Genomic DNA, 6,245 nt, shown 5'->3' on the forward strand with positions numbered 1-6,245 from the left:
CAACTCCCAAGGATACACGTTCATCAAACTCATTCTTGCATATGTAAAAAATGAACTTATATAAATTTTAAACTCTGCAGACTAAATCCTTGTTCCAATATATTTGACCGTACGATATTGTCTAACCATATTTACATTGTTGTTAATTAGGTTGGATTTCATAATAGTGAATAATAAGTCTACAGCGAGTGATCATTTATATGATGGGATAGACAGGCGGCAGTGTTAATATGTCACATGATTGTACTCTAATTTATGTATCTTACAATTCTTTTGATGCCACCGTGGATACTCATGAGACCAAGGTAAAAATGTGATAACTGATACTGAAATACTTGGAGCTTTAACAATATAAATCGTGTCCAGACTGAAGACTAACTCAACTGTATTAGTATCTGCTCAGATGCCAATGTTTAAATATTACCTCAGATACATCATACTTTTTATATCTCTCTTTCATGAGTGTATGTGATTAAATTGAGGAAGAATTCAACATACAAATTTTTTATTATAATTTGTTGCAGTATATATAATTTGAATAAACATTGAATCACAAAAAGTACTTGCTCCGCCCGGAACTCGAACCCGGACCACTCACTTGCCGGGTGAATGTGTTACCATTACACCATAGAGCAAGTACTTTTTTTGATTCAATTTTTATTTAAATTAAATCAGGCTATTGCTCCTTATACAAATTTAATGAACGTAAATAAGTCATTTGACAGGTATTTGGTCTTCCGATCATATGTTTGTTTGGTTATTTAAACACATATTGAAAGAAACGTCCAATTACAAAATAATTGAATCGTAAAAAGTGAGGGCTCTGTGGTGTAATGGTAGCACATTCACCCTGCAAGTGAGAGATCCGGGTTCGAGTCCCGGCGGAGCAAGTTCTTTTTGTGACTTATGTTTATATATATATATAATATCTGACCATACGATATTGTCTGACCATAATATAAGTGGCAATAGCCTAATTAAATTTCAATAAACATTAAGTTTATTGAAATTAAACTTAATAATACCGAAACTCCTTGCAGGAACGTCAGTAAGGAAATCGTGTTTGTTAACAAGTTCTTTCCAAGTTTTTCCTCTAGTTTTTCAAAATCATAACAATTGCCAAATTTAATTTTAAGATTTCTAGAATAAAACTGCCCCGTCTTTTAATATTCTTACCTTGCCATGCAATATGTTGTTACAGACATAAACATTGCTGTGCAAGATTTTCGCACCGTTTGATTATTTTTATTAATTCAGATTTGATATTTTTAAGAGGAAATGGGTGAATAATTACTTTAATTAACTTATTTGCTGTTAAAATAAATAGATTTTGTGAATAAACAAGTCTTTTTATTAAAATTTATGTAAAAGTGTATTTTTTTACATTATGGAGTAAAGATTAATTATGTTTCTTATTCATTATGTCATTGGAGCTAATTACGTTGTGGTACATTATCAATTATTAGGTCATTAGTCTTGATGAAATTAAAAGACATATTATAAATATTTTTAAGCTTAGATTAATACATTACGAATGATAATGGTAATTTTTACTTAAGGAACAGAAAATTAATAAAAACGTAAAGCAGTTTTTTTCAGGAAAGATTTTGATTTACAAAAAGGTAAAATTTCCTGTATTTACCATTATTAATTATAGAAAACACTAAAGTATGCCACCTTGATTACTCAATCCGGCTATTACCGATTTTTTATACGTGATTAAGTAAAACATAAAATTATTAATTTAAAGTTTTAAGCTGCATATGTAATGTATATTAGTCAAATTTACCTAGCGATTATTTTTCAGCGTAGTGTAAAATGTAATTAAATATAAGATGAGATGTAAATATAATTATAATAAATACCGCTCATATCTAAACAGAGGTGACTTTAAACAAATAATACAACAAGAATACATTGGATTGAAGTGTCTTTAGAGATAGATAATGTACTATCATGTTATGATGTTATGTAAAATGGTACATTTTCTTTGTTCGTGACGTGAATGAGCAATCTTTCCGACAAGTCAAGACATGCTTGTTAACTTCGAAGATAAGGTTAACTTGTCAGTTGCTTCTTGTTCTAAAGGAAACTTACCCGTTTGCAGACTACTTGGTGTATATTTCTTTGTCTCATCGTTAAATTAAGCAAACCTACTCGCCAGTTATAAATTAGATATACACGCCAGCTACATCAACAGGTGGGAAAGTGTGAAATTGGAGATGAATATAAAAATAGAAGATACTCTAGCATTTCCAATTTCAAAGTCTCTCGACAACTTTCACAGCAAAAAAATAATTTTAACATTATAATAAATTAATAATTCCTAATATAAGGTCTACATAAATAACTTAGCATTTTACAAAAATAACTATTTGTAACGAATTAGATGTATATTTGATACATTTGATTTAAATCTGTAATCATGAAAAGAGTACCCTTTGATGGAAGACGAGATAATCTATTAAATTTTCAAGTTCGTTCCTTGAAAAATTTAACGTTAAGAGAAAGATAAGACTAGAGTTATGAAAATAAAAATATTTTGATATATTAACACTCTAAATTTAGTCGTATTTTGGAATTTTAAAGAATTGCTAACGTTCTTCCAATCTACTGATATTGCCTAAATACTGAAAATACTGATATTAGATCAAATATATAAAAGTAAAAACCAATACGCTGCAGAGCGATATAATTAACACTTGTCATCGTATGACTGCTGCTGTCAGCAGAATAATCCCTAAATAAATTGCTCTTATCAAATTATTCCACTGAGCATATGGTGCATACCAAATGGTATCCCTCAAATGGTAGGCTATATTTTTCTCACTTATATATTTGCAATTTATTAATCACAACCTGAAGATTATTTAGGTCTCTACTCTACAAAACTATTGTACTATTAAATATTTAAATAAAAAGTATGAATTTATAGTGTTACTGCTCTGAACCTTTTGAGTATGTAAAGCTCATATTACTGACTCGAAGAGCCCTGTCCGTGATGAAAAAAAAAAATAAAAATGACGGACATAATACCTTAACTTATCATTTACGTAATATGGAACAATCAGATCCTGCAAAAAATGAAATCGTGGTTATAGTCCTCAATACTAAGCATCGAAGACAAAACACAGGGCTTTTACCCTAAAAATTTAAAGTGGTTACCTCCATGTCTTCTCCTTTCGTATTTTGCTAATCACGCAATACAAATGATTTAATAAATCGTCAATACAACACATACTGACTACAATGTAGCACATTATATTATGATTACATTCTTTATCAGAATTAGACATAACACCTTCTGTTCATTTGCTCAATCTGCTTCATATAAAGCCATATCGGGTCTTTTTCGTTTAAGGGCCAGCACCTTACAAACATACTATACCTGACTGACAGTGCATTTAATCGTTTTTTTGTGTTATTAGTTCGTAGGGCTGTAGTCCAGGTATTACTTCTAGTATAAACTCGTTTTATCTTATAAGTGATAAACGCGCGCCGCTTATCTTTTGCCTGTAATGAAACCTGCGTTAGTTCTGTCTTGAGTTTTTCTTGTTCAATAAAGCGTGGTGAGTTGATCTGGGCTTGGACTTTGCAAGCTCGAGTTAATTTTTTTCTAAAAGAACAAGCAGTGCAAAGCGCTGCGCAGCGGGCAAGCATCGCGTGATCTGAGTTTTGAATAGGCAAGCTAAGGTCTTTTGTGCTGGCCCTTAAACGAAAAAGACCCGCCATATCCACCTTGACCCATCTGAAATATTGTACATGAATTAGAGCAATTATACTTTATTAAAGTAATGTTTTTAACTTAAAAAAGCTGTGCCAGCCATTTAATGCATTTTTCTAGAAGACCAAAGAAAACACAAAAATGTTATATAAAAATATAATTTCCGTAACATTATAGGACTCCATAAGCACATTTCTGGGCAAACTGGTAGTCAGACCAAACACAAATGGATGGAGACAAAAATGTAAATTTTGTACAATGTGTGCAAAACCCACATGGGTTGTTACTTTAATGAATTACAAGTTTTTAACGCATCATGAATTTAGGAACTAGCCAGAGAGTGAAACTGATTTTTAACTGCAATGAAATAACTCTAATTTCTAAGCAAAATCCCAATAGAATTTGACGCGCTCCAAATATTTCGTTAACTCTTGAACAATATAAAGCGACACGGAGTAATTAAACAGTCCATAGCTTTCTTAGTGATACATATATAATGTAGAATTAATAGCTAGCGCCATATCATTATTTAAACACAATTAGGCATATTTTTAGAGCAAATAATTTCATTTATCATGCAAATTTTAACACAATCATACAAAGTATTTTTTGCCATCACACCAGTGTAACCTTATAGACCATCAAAAGGACGTACCAAGGTACAAAGATTGGTTCTATCAACGTTCTATTGAACTGCTACTGTGGATTTGGATCTAAAGAGCGATAGCAGCCTATTTCTTCTATCATTGCCTATTCTTGAATGGTTAGTTGAAGTTGATTAAATAAGTCTACCAAGACACATACCGTATACATGTTTAATACTGTTTATTTTTAAATTATATGTAATAAAGTTTATATATTATATCTTTTTAACTGTCGTTGTTGCTAAGACAATATACATTTCTAAACATTCCGTATGGCTGCTATCAAACACAATATTAAATTTGTAAAATGACTTTTAAATTTAAGCCCTATTCAATTTTTCCTACGATGCCAACTATTTTAGATGTAGCCAAAAAAACTTATAAGTTTTGAACGGCCATCATCTAAAAAAGTAACTTTTTATTCTTAGAAGTTTCTTAAATGCTTCATTTTTGTGACAAAGGGAGTGTAACTGTACCACTTAGGTGAGGACGGGTACAAACAGACGCCATATCTCACCCAAGTCACTCCTCCCACTCGTTTGTGGTCTTATTTATTCCGCTTGTTCTCCACACTGTTACCGTTCAATGGTAAGGACGAAGGGAGTGTGACTGTACCACTTAGGTGAAGACGGGTACAAACAGAAGCCATATCTCACCCAAGTCACTCCTCCTATTCGTTTGTGGTCTTATTTATTCCACTTGTTCTCCACACTGCTACCGTTCAATGGTAAGGACGAAGGGAGTGTGACTGTACCACTTAGGTGAAGACGGGTACAAACAGAAGCCATATCTCACCCAAGTCACTCCTCCTACTCGTTTGTGGTCTTATTTATTCCACTTGTTCTCCACACTGCTAACGTTCAATGGTAAGGACGAAGGGAGTGTGACTGTACCACTTAGGTGAGGACGGGTACAAACAGACGCCATATCACACCCAAACTACTCCTCCTACTCGTTTGTGGTCTTATTTATTCCGCTTGTTCTCCACACTGCTACCGTTCAATGGTAAAGACGAAGGGAGTGTGTCTGTACCACTTAGGTGAGGACGGGTACAAACAGACGCCATATCTCACCCATTTACTCCTCCTACTCGTTTGTGGTCTTATTTGTTCCGCTTGTTCTCCACACTGCTACCGTTCAATGGTAAGGACGAAGGGAGTGTAACTGTACCACTTAGGTGAGGACGGGTACAAACAGACGCCATATCTCACCCATTTACTCCTCCTACTCGTTTGTGGTCTTATTTGTTCCGCTTGTTCTCCACACTGCTACCGTTCAATGGTAAGGACGAAGGGAGTGTAACTGTACCACTTAGGTGAGGACGGGTACAAACAGACGCCATATCTCACCCAAGTTACTCCTCCTACACGTTTGTGGTCTTATTTATTCCGCTTGTTCTCCACACTGCTACCGTTCAATTTTTTGCGTCGTACGAAATGCTGCCTTCACACTGTTGTATTTTTAACGTTCAATGGACACAGTTTCTGCTCAAACGTATTTTCAGGGATCGTAAATATAGAAAGATTATTAATATTTATAAGAAATATAACATCGATGTGTCATACAGTATTTTATAACCCTACTATAGAAGGATTACGTGACTGCATGGTATAACACAGTTAGTATGGTGAACACTGACTGCTCTATATCAGAAATGGTAGTAAAATGCTACCTGGGCTATAAACGACTGCGACACCGTAGTAATTTGCGAGTCCGTGCTTTTATGTCTGTTGCCAGACTTTTGTTATTTCCTCAGTTATATTCCCAAGTTTTACTTCCAAAGTAAAGTTTTATTTAAAATTGTAATCCTTGAAATGTTAATTTTTTAATAATATAGAAGACAAGTACTTGTTCTTATTAGGGTACTCTAATTCAAC

At 33.4% G+C, this 6,245-nt stretch overlaps 1 non-coding gene across 1 annotated transcript; it reads left to right on the top strand.

The window, feature by feature from the left end:
• Nucleotides 1–819: 819 nt before the first annotated feature.
• Trnaa-ugc lies at nucleotides 820–890 on the top strand. The gene has a single exon. It is a non-coding gene; the product is annotated as a tRNA-Ala (tRNA).
• The last annotated feature ends 5,355 nt before the right edge of the window (nucleotides 891–6,245 follow it).

This window comes from Homalodisca vitripennis, chromosome 1 (genome assembly GCF_021130785.1).
Source record: "Homalodisca vitripennis isolate AUS2020 chromosome 1, UT_GWSS_2.1, whole genome shotgun sequence".
Classification (NCBI taxonomy): Eukaryota; Metazoa; Arthropoda; class Insecta; order Hemiptera; family Cicadellidae; genus Homalodisca; species Homalodisca vitripennis.